General features: G+C 38.3%; 1 protein-coding gene across 1 annotated transcript in view; it reads right to left on the minus strand.

Annotated features, from left to right (window-relative positions):
• The window catches only part of CNTNAP2 (contactin associated protein 2), a gene marked incomplete at its 3' end in the record, with an annotated part of 1307043 nt that overhangs the window by 856711 nt on the left and 434759 nt on the right, over window positions 1–15573 (minus strand). The window lies entirely within an intron of this gene.

The following is a 15573-nucleotide window of genomic DNA, read 5'->3' on the forward strand; positions in this document are numbered from 1 at the left end:
TCTTTTACTTTGATCCTCTATCTGTAGTTTAACGATTCTGCACTTCATGATTAAATACAAATATCTGACATGTAGCTTATGTAAATAATCATATATCTCAGTTTTAATACTGGGAATAACCTATTGGAACTATGAATATAACCAATAGGGTAAAAATCATTATTTTGCATTTCTTGCCTGCTAAACAATGACATTTAGAGACAAATTTCATAAAATAAAATTCAGAATAAGACTTATTTTACATGGTTGTAGCTAAAAAAGAGACAGAAAATTGATTGCTCTGGTTTCTTTACATTTACATTGCCAAAGGTGTCATTTCATCTCTCTAGCTCACTTGCAGAGGAACACTCAGCTCTAATTACAGAAAGTCGATGTCTTGTTACTAAGGTTTGTCTGACAATCTGCACTTCTATAGTCCTACATATATTCAAAACTGCCAGACCTAGGGTATTATAGTTGAAGCTTTTCTATCTCACTAACAAAAACTTAGGGACTAGTCCCCCCTGCCCCGCAAAAAAAAAAACCCCAACAATGAAACCCCAAAGCTGTATGAACTGTGAAATAGTTTGATTTTGATACAAAATAACCGTAAAGCTTCCTGAAGTCATACGGTTCTACAAGTAGGGTGGTTGTGTGGTGGTTTCTTTGTTTGTTTGTTTTGGGGGTTAAGGATGTGGGGTTGGTTTGACCCATAGTTGCTTTTGGTATTGGATTTCCAACACACTTTTATAATTTCTTTAATTCTTCTAGTTTTATTATAAAAGATTGCAAAATTTCGCAATGGTCATTTCATCTTCATCCATTAATTCATACACCTTTTACCAGTGCAGATTATTTTCACATGGTTCTTAAAAAGATGTCAGAGTGTGCTTTTTTTGGGGTCATTACTTTTGCTAAATAATTTTGCATTACATGTATGAGGTTCATTGTAGGAAAAAACCCAGTTCACAAAAATCAATTATGTGAAAAGGTAAGGGAAAGGGTGGCCTATCTCATGTAGGTAGCTGTCACTCATGTCATGTCCTTTTTTCCTGGGGGATGTCCCTACCAGGTGACAGCTGCCCAGCAATGCGCTTTATTTGCTTCAGCTCACCCAGAGCCAATCCATTTATTTCAAAGGTCCTAGAACAGCAAAATCATGTCCCACACTCCCACATAGTCCTGTACAAAGAAGATATACATACCACACATTAGAGGACCACCCGAATGCATTAGCAAGTTAGATGCAAATGCATTAGAAAAGGGCTTTTCTCCTTCGAAGCACTTAACTGGGGAGGCTGGAACAGATTTTGCTCCTCTCTTACTACATTACTGAGAAAAGGTGGTGAACTCAAAGGGCTGTTTCTGAAACCTGTTGCAGCCACCGCAGAAAGCTGAGGTATCACATCTTGTAGCATATTTCACAGACATACACCTAAATAGCAGTAGCAGTTAGGGGAAAAATTCAACAAAACGAACTGGTAAAATCTGAGCTTTCAGGAAAGGACATGGAGACTGTGCATATGTGCAGACAAAGCCTCTTTGCTCCGGCTACATCTGACACAGGCAGGAGCCATGCATACATCAGCTGGAGACCGCTAATGCTGGCAGTATGCAACCTTTTTGCACAGGTTATAAACAGAAGCTGTGCTTTTTTAATTCCATATTTGCATTTGCTCTGAGACAGAATCAATATAACAGACTCAAAATTACAAAATTATTTTTACTTACATAATTTTTTTTACTTATCTCTGTCTTCTTTTTTTTGTTCCCTACATCTACTATTCTATGTTTCCTCTATGCCATCTTCATTCTTTTGTAAGCTTTTTTCCAGGTATCTTCATTAGGTTATTAAAAAAAGTCTGGTTACTGGATATATTAACTGTGCTCTCATGAAAGATACTCATGTCAGTCTGTCTCCTAGTTGCGTGTCTGATTCTGTAAACCTTTTCTAATTTGAGAAGTCCCCTGAAATAAACTTGATCCAGTAAAGCACTTTAGTGCATGAAGTCAATAGAGCCATTCATTGCTTAAAGGTAGCCTTAAGTGCTCTGATACTGTGGGGGCCCAAGAAAGAAAGGACTATTCATGACAGTAAGTCCTTTTTAAATTGGCACTACACCGAAAAGACTATTAGTGTTACATTTACAGACTGACTGTTCTTATGGAGACGAAGGAGTGAATTCAGCATCCACTGCAATTCACTTCTAGAAGCTATATATAAGACAGCGGCAGATGGTTGTGTCTATCTGCAGTCCTGAGCACTTACAAAGTAAACAAGAAAACAGATGAAACTTTAGAACTTTTATGGATACTCTTGCAATGCTTAAGTGTTAATGACAGGCAGTAAGCAAAACCAAAACCAGTTCCCTGGACTCACATGTGACATCTACTACTACAGAATAAACTAGGGTCTTTTAATACCAGTTAGAAAATACATACAAAATGCTTTGCATAGTAGTGAGTTAAGTTTCAACAGCAGATTACTTCTTCATACTGGCTGCACTGTTTCCATTGCATCTTTATGAGGCAGCTATCAAATAAAAACTCCAATTACAAATTACATTACAATAAACAGGGGGGAAGAGCTCAGCTTTTGTAGCTTTCTTTCACCTAGCAGCATTCTTTTATGACATAGATAAATCACAATTGAAAACCCCTAGCTCCAAGTAAATTAATTTTCCCTGATTTTTTTTTTTTTTTTTAAATAAATAATCAGAAATACCAAATTCCTAGTCAGGACATAAGCATAAGTAACATCTGTTCTCCAAGTTTGACACAGCAAATATATACTGAACCATTCATCTTTGAGCCTCCAAACATACCGTTAATGGGTAACCCCTCCGTGACTGCAAGTATCTGCTCTTCAGCAGAAGAGAATAAAAATGACCGCATGCTCCAATTTTCTAAGGTATCATCAAGGCTAAAATTATAGATGTTTTTAAGGCCTGAGAGGTCACTGGGGCCTCCTGCTGTGTATTGATTAAGAAATAAATGGGATCGTTAACTTGTTAGCCAGGTATCATGAGGAGAAGCAGTCTCATGGAATTTCAGGAAATCAATTTTATGTTAAAACTAATTTTTTTTCTCCCCATTTTACAGAGCGAAAGATGTCAAGGTTTAGATCAGATCGTCTGATGACATAATGAGGAATTACAAACTCCAGAGTTCAAATTCAAGGCTGATACTAAGCCAGGCTATGGCCATAAACCAGAATATTGATATGTTTATAAACAGAGAATTCAAACCGGCTCTACTCCTTCACGGCTACTCTATGAGAGTTGAAGGATCCTAACCCAGTCACTTTAAAGATGGCTGGAGTTTTGCTGTTGTCTTAAATAAGAGCAGAACTGAGAACCTGCAAATGCAAAACACTTTGAATGTGAAGACTGCAAGTATCTTCCATACGTGAGGAAAGAGAACAATACTGATTGCTACCTTTTCCCTTTCATAGAAAGCTTTATGCTAGATAAGCATAGAAAACCTAGATCTTCACCCTTTTTAAATAATAAAAAAATCCCAAACCACAACTTACCCCATTTAGGTTCTAAATACTGCTCCCCTGGCATACTGGGCCTAGGAGGAATCTAATGAGCACCTTGCCATCAGAGGGCTGGTAAAAAGCCTATTTGTCAGGTATTTCCAAGGCCCTGGGACTGTGCTAGCAAGAGAAGAGGTGCAGCAGCCTCGAGAGTCCCAGGGATCTGGGAACAAGTCATAGGTACCTACACAGACAGTGCTAATGTAATGCTTTGAATTACTGGAGCTATTTCAAGCCTAGTTCCAAACCGCAATCTAAAAGCAGATCCAAACTGTATCTTCTGGTTTGCCCAAAGTTTTGAGATATACCAACCTTATCAGCTTCAAACCCACAGCTTTCCTTGGAATCACAGATTTGGTTTTGATCTGTTTGAAGGGCCTGGAAAAATCTGACAAAACTGAGTTTAAAAAAAAAATACTTCCCCTTTCTCTATTTTATTTATTTATTTTTAAAAGAGTAAGATAAGGTCAATAATTTTAATTTAAGGAAGGCTTAAAAAGTAGGAGGTATCCTAATTAATTATTAGCTAATTTGAGAAGTTTTCTAAATGTATCCAGTATTAGTTAAACCTTGACTTTCAGAGGTATTGAAAAGTAATTTGATTTCCATTTCTATCATTGCTTTTGCAAGAAGTCATGAATTGATCCTTTTTACTGTACAATATCTAAGTAGTTCAGGCTTGTAAGAAGAATCCTCAAGTGCTTTTTAAATTGAAATCTAAGACAGTATAATATGACTATATTCGTTCTACGTGTCAGAATCTCATTCTCAAAAAAAAATAATTCACACTTAATGATATTACTGACCAACAAGGTCAGTCTGCATACATTTTAGTGAAAGCTACCATACAGTCTAGCAAATTTTACACTGAGTCTCAGCAGATTTAAAACCACTGGTGTGGGCAATCCCTATGCACATTGGATAAAAGTAGTTTTAAGCATTCTGAAAATATAATTCCCAATAGAAAAAAAGTTTTAGTCATTAGATGAAATGTTTACAGTTTAATGAATCCTCTCTAAGATCACTCAACCCTTCCTCTGCCTACACCAATATGCAAATCATTTCTTCCCCAAAAGAAATGAAGTAGCTTTGGGGTTGAAAATGCCTAAAGCTTACCATGAGTGCTGTTAGAAAAAGCAGCAGCATTATCAAAAGTATGTTTTCAGTACAAAGTGCACAAAATATACATCAGTCAACCTTCAGACTTGAATTTCTCAGCTTGAAGATTTCATACATTAGACAGAATTAACTCCTTATGCTTGATTAGTGTATGTGGGTACTTTCTTTTAGATAAATGCTTGGGTTTGAATGCCAGATAGCTTTATGCAGCAGCATATCAATTATTCCCCAAATGGTGATTCTGTTGAGATTTACACTGTTTACTGAATATCTTCAAGATAGGTAGACCAATTTAACATATTAACACTGTCTAAAGGACAAGGTGAGATGTGTCATTAAAGTATCACCTCTTGAGCTGTCTTGGGGGTAGTTCTGTTCCCAGGGTAAGGCAGAGCCACCACACAGCTGTCCTAGCCCACTGCTCAGCCAGTGTTCTCCAAGCCCCAGATTACAGGCAACAGCCAGAGACTGCCCAGTCTACACCTCAAACACAACATAGGTTACCATGGTTATTTTGTCTTCACAGTGAGCGTAACCAAGGAGTTCACATTCTTACCTACTCTAGTGCTGCAGTCCTTTCTATTTTGGATTTTCCTATTGTTTCAACCAAGTCCTCCTGTGATTTAAGGCTATTACTTTTGTATATCATACTATTATACTCCACACTTCTAGAACAAAGTAAAACAGTATCTTCCAAAATCTCCAGAATATAAAATGTAAATTACTTCTTCACAGAAGTCTTCTGCATGGAGACTACTGTCAGGCCCAAGTCTTCAAGATGAAAAATTCTATTTGTGTTCTCTTCGTCCTTAGGCCCTATTTTATGAATAGATGATTATGTTGTTGTTTTCCTTGGCTTCTCGTTCATTGCTTCAATTCTTCCTAGAAGTTCATCATCCAAAAAGGTATCCCATTTCCTCAACTGTGAACTCCAGGATGCAGAGATTGTTCCACATCTAGCAGTCTGTACTCATGAGCAATGTTTATCTACCTTCTCATCTGAACAAGGTATCACAGATGGGGTTTTGTTTGGTTTTGGGGTGTTGGTTGCGGGTTTTTTTGGGTTTTGGGTTTTTTTTTGGTGGGGGAGTGTTTAGAAAACATGTGCACTTAGTTTTATTTATTTAAATATTTTTAAACTTTGTTGTTCTAGATACTGGTAGAGATCTTCCATTAAATTACCTGAACCTGTTCTACTTAGATATGGTACTGTTTTCTCACTTTACAATGAAACGGAGAATCCAGACTGAAAGCATCACAAGACTTTTTTCCTCCAAATGCCATTTTCTTCAGAATTTTTGGGATTCCTTTTTTCTTAGAGTAAAGGTACACATTTTCCTAGTGAAAAGGCAAAAATGTGGGAACTTAACATGTATTATACTGATCATAAAACAAATGACCCATGATAAACATCAATTTACCATGATCTTTGTCAAGGTTTGTTTGCATTTTGAAAATGTTTCCAAAGAATTTTACATTTTACAGAGAACAGCAGTTCAACAGTAAGAGAATTAGACTTCTATTTTATTTTGTTTTGTTTTCCTGTGATTCTACTTCGAGCTGACCTTCCACCTTGGCTGAGCTTCCGGTTTCTCCAATATATATAGAATCACTAGCACCGGAGTGGGTAATGTAGTTTTAACGCACAGTTTCTTGAGTCTGCAAAATCTTCACAAGTTCCCCACTATACATAAACTCAGCATGAGGGCAAAATTGGCCCTGCTGCCTCTCACACCCTGGCTGCATACAGTCCACAGGGTGCAATTCTGTAAAATAGTTTTAATAAATTAACAACATAAATTCCCAAACTTACTTTAGCTAGGTACTGTCTTGGGAATAAGCTTAACAGCTTGTGCTCTGTGCTGGTCTGCAGACAGGCTCCTGTAGCCCTCATACAGCTGCTCAGGAGAGGTTTGTGTATTCTGAAGCAGTTTGCGGGCCTTTAAGGATAATTCTCCCACAATCTAAGAATCCTTATTTCTCAATTGGCAAGATCCATCTTGTCTTTGACTAACTTGACCCTTGGCAGGTCATACAAGCTTGCCAGGAGACAAAGATCACCCTTCTACTGGACTTTTACTAGTGCATAGTAAGTACAAAATAAGAGTGATGATCTGTATTTTTGAAGGAACAATACAGAAGGAGATACTGAGAGAGGTAATAGAGCAACAGAAAGCTTTCACCTTCAGGGTTTTCTTGAGTGAGCAGAGAAACACCAGACAAAAGTAAAATTGCTCACAGATCAGATGAATAAAAGAGGAAAGGAAAAAGACCTTTTTCTGTCTTTTAGGTGCAGTATGAATGTTAGAGGAGGAAGACTAGCAACAGAAGTCTTCTGTAGCCTAAAATGATCTGATGTACTGCCCACGGAAAACAAAATAAAGTCAGTTACTTTGGTTTTGAGAAACAGTACTTAGGTAGTCCTCTGTGCTTGAAGAAATATAGTTTAGTGAGCCAGTAATTACCATAATCCTAAAACTCTGCTTAAAGCTCAGTTGGTCTATGGGAAAATTTTGTTCACCTGTGGGCAGCTGATGTCTATGGAGGCTGTGAGAGGAAATACTACCATTAGCCACTGTGAGCTTTGAGAAAACCATTTTTTGTAAGCAAATATGAAATCTTTGTTCTTTCTGAACTTGGTAATTTGCTTGAGGAAGAACAAAAGTCACCCTGATAGACATGAGCATCATAGCTGTACTTACCTTAGCTCAGTGAGAAAGGAATATAATTAACAAAATGGTGTAAAAGAAGATCTTAAAATCCTGCAGCCAAACCTTTGAGAAAACGTCATCCTTTCCAACTCTCAGACAATTCAGTCATATATTCAAAATGGCTTTGTACTTATCTTTCATGTGAAAGATTTATGAAAGTGAAAAAACAGATCTCAAGACTATTCCACTGCCAGGATAATCCCAATTGTACCATATACAATGAACAGAACAATGATTTTTCTTATGCTGTTCTTGCTGTATGTAGCCAAGTAACTGGTCAAAAAGGAAAAAGATCATGTATGCAAGAATTAATTCAATGCTCTGAACATGCTTGTCCACCACACCCAACAGGTGACCTCCTGACCTTATTTGACAACACTAGCATCGGCTGCCTGCCTAGCAGCCTGAAGCCAGCTCCCCAACATATCTCCCACCTTCCCTTACCGGACTGCTGCTCTACTTGCAGAGCAGTGCTAGAGAAAATGACTGCCAGCCAAGAAAGGGCAGTGGATTTAGACAATTATGCAAGGTAATTCCATTATAACAGGTTCTACCGGATACTTACAGTGCTTACTATTATCCGTTCACGTTACAATATTATATTTTTAAATAATACTATAATCCTATAATAACTGTCTTATAATAGGACCAGTCAAGTTTCACATTAGAAGGAATACCAAGTAAATCATGCTCTCCTTCATACGTTACTGCTCTCTCAGTCTCTCCCAAAGAAACATACTTCTGTTTCCAATCTGTTAATAGGTGGCTTATAATAGCTGGTGAATGAGACAAGGCAGAAGTATAATATAATAAATACATAAAAATGTATATGCGTGTATGAAATGTCTATGCATGCAGGACTCCAAAAAGATTACTCCAGTTGCCAAAAGATTCATACGTTACTGCTCTCATTCATACGTTACTGCTCTCTCAGTCTCTCCCGAAGAAACATACTTCTGTTTCCAATCTGTTAATAGGTGGCTTATAATAGCTGGTGAATGAGACAAGGCAGAAGTATAATATAATAAATACATAAAAATGTATATGCGTGTATGAAATGTCTATGCATGCAGGACTCCAAAAAGATTACTCCAGTTGCCAAAAGAGGTCCACTCCCCCAAAGCCCAACACACAAGATAAAGAATGCTTTTCAATCACACTCAAAATTCACCTGCAGTAGTTCTCCAGCCCCCTGTAGAGTGTTTTCAAGAGCATTCATAAATCTACACTGGCTCTTGACAACAAACTGCAAAATTTGTAGCAGCTTCCTGTCAACACGATGCAAGATAACTTTTATAAGATAACTTATGACAGAAATGTGTTTACCTCCTAATTTTGTTGTGTTGAGTTTAGAGCTCCTAAAGAAATTCTGTTTCTGAGATCATATCAAAACTTCACTATTAGTATGTTACAGCAGCACCTTACAATTCTGGTACAAAATACAAGTATTGACATGCTTCCTCTTGGGATGTTCTTCCAACAGTTCATAACTAACAGCCAGAGAAAAACCTGAATAATTTCTTGGATAAACAAAACTATGAATAACAATGAAGAATATTATTTTCATGCACAAACAGTGGAAAAACTGAGCACACAGACGTTCAATGGAGAAAATAGGCTTATAAGAAAATTAATCTTCAATCCTTTTTCATTTTTTGCATGGAAAAGGCCTTTGTAACAACCCTAGCGATCAACAGGGCAAAGGGATGCCTGGCAGTTGGCTTGATGCTGCCCTGGGCAACATCCTTGGCATCAGTCTTCAGGTAGCAAAGATGCTGTGCACCCAGATGACACAACATCATCCCGCTATACGCTGCCATGCTGATGGAGAGTGCAAAGGCTTCAACCGTCTTCCAAAAGTTGTCCTGAGCAGGAAAGGGCAGCCAAAGGCTGAACTATGACAAGACTCGATTGCAGCTGGAAGTGGAATCAGGGCACAGGTAAAAAACAGCAGAATAGGAGGAGAAACCATTCTTTAGATGATCACTTTGTAGACAATAAAAATAAGTGTCCTGATACAAAGAATGTTCTACGCATCTCAGAGAAGTCCAGATCTGCCTTTAGGCAATGCTGGACTCTCAGAATTTGCTCCATACATGGAAATTATAAGTTTGCAGTTCTAGCCATTCCCTCCCTCTTTGATTCTTGAGCTGACAGGGTCATTTCCTAACAGCCTCAATCAAAATACTTAGTTTCTCAGAACTAGCAAAATATCCGGGTTCTCTGGAGAAATTCTTACTAAAGTTTTGTTGTGCCTCACAGGAGCAAAGAACATTAACTTGGTTGAATCATACCAAATTACTTGCAAACCCCCTTTGATACAAGACACTGTCCACAAGGGAGAACTTCAAAACCCATTTGAATTATGAATGGGATGGATTTCAATACAAGTTTCTGCAGAGAATAAGCCTATTTTTTTTTTAAACAAGTAAGGCATAACCTGACATTCTGCTACTATTAAGTTTTAATCTCATCATTTATTTTCAATTGACATGGAAAACGCAAATAACCACCCCCTGCCTGCCACTCCTATATTGCTCTGTTTATATGCTTGAAACAAATGCACATCAAGAGACCACCACTGTACTGCACAACACATTTATTTTCCTTACCATGGTTTACAAGTCTATTTGGTGCATTTATCATATAAAATAAGTTTTTTGCAAAGACTTCCCAACAGATTTATTAGAAATCTTTCAGGAGGCTTTACTCCAGCCCCAACAAAAGCCTAGTATTTACTGGTGCTTAGTGACATTTTACCTTGTTTATGTAGAAGGCTTGGGACTAGAATAAAACTTGTTCCCCGTTTTCAACTTGCTGCATGTTTCAGGGTTGTTTTGGGGAAAGGAAAGGGGTGTCTGGTCCAGGCAATTGGTCTGCTACCACCCTACCACCATTCTCTGCCCTTTCACACCAAGAGACAGGAGCTGGTTAGAGGTAGGAAGCTTCCAGCTGTTGCTCATGGCATTCCCAGTGATCAGAAACAGAAAAGGTAAAGCTTCTGAGTTTCCTAAGGATGTACATTGTTCATTGGGGAGAAAAACTGAAAAAACTACAAAAGAAATCCAGCAGAGCCACTGGAAACTTACCACAGCCAGAAACTTTATTTTATACTTAAAATTTTCAGTCATTAGTAAGTAGCTTTTCATTTTAATTCTACTTGGTTCTTTGTAATTTCGTGTCATTCTCATGCAGAATCAGAGGCTCTGATGGGCAGACATGAATGTATTGATGAATATATAATGGACCAAAAAATTTGCAAAGTGCGTGAGTATGGATCACTTCATCAAGATCTTCATTTAAAAGAAGTGGGAACACTTGCATGAGCAAACCTTTATCAACATGACTTGGTTGCTCACAATTTACTTCCAAGGCAAACTGATCTAAACTGGGCCAAGGTATTTCTATGGGAATTTGAGATGAGGAATGTTTGTACTGCCCTGGGTGACACCTTCTCAAGTCTTCCCTAGGAGCTGCTGTAAAACAATTCCTGAATCCTCTAGTCAATACAATAGACATGTTTGTACAATAAGAAAGGTAGCATCTTTCAGATACTTGAAAGAAACAGCTACTGCTGACTAATTTTACTGAGCTTTCCATTTAGCCAAAGTCTCTGTGTAACCATTCCAATGCTACTCGCTGTTCTTAATTTTAATCCATTTTTTCTGCACCTAAATTCTCAAGTTACTTACAATGAAAGCCAATCTCTATGAAAACCCAAACTTAATGAACAAATTAAGTCTTAGTGGGCATATTTGCTTATTATTATTTTGAACAGAATAATGAAGTATTAGGCTATAGGAAAAAGGAAAGATAATGTAAACTATTAAAACCTGACTGATCAAGAGAGAGTTGAGCTCAACTTAATTATGCATTCAGCTATGTACACGTTAATATGTATCCATACCCCATTTTAGTCTTTGATAATGTAATGATTAGCCTTGTTACCCTTTTAATTAAGTTCCATTCACTTAGACTAACATTGAATAATATTTATCCTTGCTACCAGCGACAGATGGTAAAACATAACTTTATGCCCTTTACAGCACCTAGAAGACTTAACATGGCTGCCCTGGCCACCTTCCTCCCCTGCTCCCCCAGCTTTTAATACAGCACATGTTGTGGTTGTTGCCGGTGACACCAGAACGCAAAGGTTTTATTATCAAATTGGGCAACTGGATCATAAAATTCTAATCAAGCCTTAAAATGGACACATAAAATACAAAGTTCCAGGGAACCAGCCATAAACAGGGGAGTTGAAGGTAGATTAAATTTGGCATTTTCAGAGCCAGTGTAAATGCATCAAGAGTTTATGGGAGATCTGTGAAGGATTTGGAGACAAGAAGACATATCTGATGATTTAGTTTATTGGATTTCTTAAAGACTGGCACAAAGAAGTTACGTAATATGTTGTTTAAATGACAGAAGAGAGGAGACTTTTGGGCTATTATCAGTACACGTACTCTGTGCAGCTTGTATTAGCTGTTACCTAAGCTTGAGTCTAAACCTCCAGATATTTAAAAAAAAACATGCTTGTGCTCAGAAGTACGCTTTCGCATGATAGCTGATTCATGCTATTGCAGAATAGGTCAGCATAGCCTCTCATTATTCTTGAGGAGAATGGGAATTTCACACCCGTAGAAACAGAATGATAATTTCCAGCTGTGTTGAAAACCAGTCAGGAACTGCATAGCTATTAACCCACATTACCACAAACAGCATTTCTGCCAGAAATCGCAGAAAAAACTGGCATTAGGGTTACAAATCATACGTTGTAGTGAAAACAGTTAAGAAGTAAAGACATATTTAGAAGAAATTGCTTCAGAGAGCTGTTAATTAACATCATAATTCCTTCAGCGAAGCTCCAAAACATAAAACAGACTGACAGAAAAGCACAGCTTTAGACATGAATTTCTCGTTGCTTACCTGCTCATTTGTTTTAGAGAGACAATTCTTTAGATGAAAAGGGAAGCTCTGTGTTTATATAGCAGGTGTGACTGTTGCTTCTGTGTTTCATTACAATACTATTTATACTAGTGGATTAAGGTTATTCTATTCACATCCCAAGTGAGTAATAACAATAAACTTTTGACTTTAGGCAGATCAGTTTCCCCATTTTGATTAAATTAGCTTGATCAGCAAATGAGATGTTCTGCACTTTAGACTAATCTGTTAAGGGAGAAGCCACTGCCTGAGCATTCACACTCCAGTCAAGGAGTCACACACACACACCCCACCCGAGACTTTAACTGCTCAGACCGGGGTCTCTTCACAGCGGGCGACTCCAGTGAGCCAACGGGTGCCCCTTTTGAATCCTCACACACACACACTCTCGGGCACTTTCTCTTCCCTCAGGCTTGACCCTAGGTTTCCCGAAGCAAAAACTCCAACGTGAAGTACACCAGACAAATTTCTTGAGTGGTACAGTGGTGAACAACAGCTCAAGCTGGGTGCCTCTGGAGAGGGACCCTGAAGAAAAAAACCTCTGGGCAATTATACTCTTACAACCTAAGTTGCCCTCACAAGATGGTTCAGTTCAATAGTAATATTTGTGTCTGGGGTCTCCTTGTTCCTCATTGGATCCTTTCACTGCCTCTGGGTGGGCTGTTCTTTTTCTTTTCTCGAGGAGGCAACTTCTGCTGAAGGATGTGACTATCTTACCTTTCTAATTTACACCGGTTTCAGGGCCTTCCCTCATGTAACTATGCCAAACATTACTAAACTTTGATGAGGAAGAACTCCACTATCCCAAGGTAAAAGCCAGTCCCTGTTTTTACCTCTCTCCATAGTATCTGGAAAATACTGAGAACCACCTTATATATGTATGATGATATCCCAGATACTCTGGTTTTTTCCACTACTTTTCCAAGTGTCCCAGTAATTTTGACTCTGGGAGGAAAAATACTTGAAAACCACATCCAAAAGATCCCTACTTAATGCTGGGTAACTTTGGTATCTCCATTGATGGCCCCAGCCAAGCATCTTACCAAAAGACTGGTAGAACATGGGAGTCCTGGGAAAAGTAGTAAAGAACTTGCTTGCCATACAGTTCCTTGGGTTGTCAAATGTAGTGACATAATTTGGAAAGTAATCCATGTTACTATACTATGCATGGCAGTAAGCAGGTTGCAACTTTCCCATGTTACAGAAACTTCATTAGCTCATGTGGCATGAACATTATCCTCCCAACTGAGAGGGACTGCTGGTTCAACTGCATACTTCCTAACTGTTGTTATATACCCATCACCATTTGTGACCCTTCCCTCTTTGCCCCTTTCTACTGCCTGAATATGACAAAAAGCAGTTTGTAGATGCTAAAAGCACATTTCTCTAAGGTACATAATTTCAACTGACTTTGATGACAATGCAGTCTCTGGAAAAAAAAAATTATAGGATGACTAATATTAAACAGAGTAACTCACTTGAGTAAAAATCGTGTATGTGGGCACAGATCTACTTTAACATTGTGAAAAAATGTAATGGAGCATTAGCTATTAATGCTACTTGAGAAAGTGATAGCAATTGTGAAATCTATTTTGGCAGATAAATGAAGAGTGAAAAATGTCCTATAGATTCACAGAGCTATCATTCCATAAACTAGGATAGAACCAAAATGACGTCTTAGAAGGTGACTTTGTCCATAATAAACATCATATAGACCATCAGGAAATGTTTTGCCTGCTAAACGAATGGGTGTTTCCCTATCATTAGCCCCCAAATAAAATATTTATATTTTATGCAAACAGACCAACACAGATGATTGTGAAAGACTAATGCTTTATTTCTAAAATTCACGTTAACATGAACTGTCCTGGTATGCACAGTGATTAGTTTGATAAGGTTTGCATACAAAAAGAAGTATTACAGCTCTTTACATGATAGTTATGCTTGGAAACTTTAAAAAAAAATGTAAAAACCCCTCTGTTCAGCATTTACAATATCCCGGGGTCATTTAAATTTTAGGGAACAGGTAGGGGTTGGATGATAAACAACTTCTTGCTGAGTCAAGAAGTCAAGATCAGGGAAAGCAACAAAAACATGCCCCCTAAACTGTGTCTGTAAGTCTGGGATCAACTGTCATCTGACTTAAGTTTGTTCATTGCCCTCTGAAGGAGTAGAAATGGTGGTGACCCATAAAGACCACCTTGACTCTGCTTTATGAGAAAGGCATCTCAAATTGACTTATTTTTCTTATCTGCTCTGACACAAAGTTTTTGGTAGTTACTGTTCTATTGGGAAGTAAGCAAGTCCATTCACACAGATCTTTTTAAAGATTTCTTTAATTTTTTATCTTCTGCAACCTGCTTACATATATATGGCATACCCTTGCTTTGCTCTTTTCTTTCATGCCAGTTACATGTAAGAGTTCTTGAGGGCAATTGTTCCTTTTCCTAGATATTAATAATGAGCTCTTCTAAGGAAAAGCCTGGTGGTTCTGATGAAACGTGTAATACAGAGCTACTTTTGTTTCCTGGTTTCAGCTGGGATAGAGTTCATTTCCTCCACAGAAGCTAGTATGAGGCTATGTTTTGGATTTGGGATGAAAATAATGTCAATAACATACTGATGTTTTGAGTTGTTGCTAAGCAGTCAAGGACAGTCCAGCTTGTCTTGCTGGCCTGCCAGCAAGATGGCAGGGTGTGCATGGGAAGCTGGGAGAGGACACAGCCAGGACAGCTGACCCAGGCTGGCCAAAGGGATATTCCCTACCATATGATGTCATGCTCGGTATATAAAGCTGGGGGAAGAAAAAGGAAGCGGAGGACACAACGTTCATGGTTATAGCATCTGTCTTCCCAAGTAACCGTTACACATGATGGAGCCCTGCTTCCCTGGAGATGGCTGAACACCTGCCTGCCCATGGGGAGTGGTGAATGAATTCCCTGCTTTGCTTTGCTTCGGCTTTTGCTTTACCTGTTGAACTGTCTTTATCTCAACCCACGAGTTTTCTCACTGTTACTCTTCTGATTCTCTCCCCCATCCCACTGTGGGGGGAGTGAGCGAGCAGCATGTGGTGTTAAACCATGACATTTTGTCACTTGCTGAAAGTTTTTGGTAGAATTTTTTTAAGGACTCCTCAAGTTCTCTCAAATAAGTGAGACTAATGTGTAACATCTTTCCTTATGGAGTCCAACAACTGCAAGTTGTGCAGCAATTAGTGAACTGTTCTTTCTAATCTAAATTGCATTAATCCCTTAATCCCTGTCTTCAGCAGTATATGAA

Source organism: Phaethon aethereus (genome assembly GCF_964289735.1).
Source record: "Phaethon aethereus genome assembly, chromosome: 2".
Lineage (NCBI taxonomy): Eukaryota > Metazoa > Chordata > Aves > Phaethontiformes > Phaethontidae > Phaethon > Phaethon aethereus.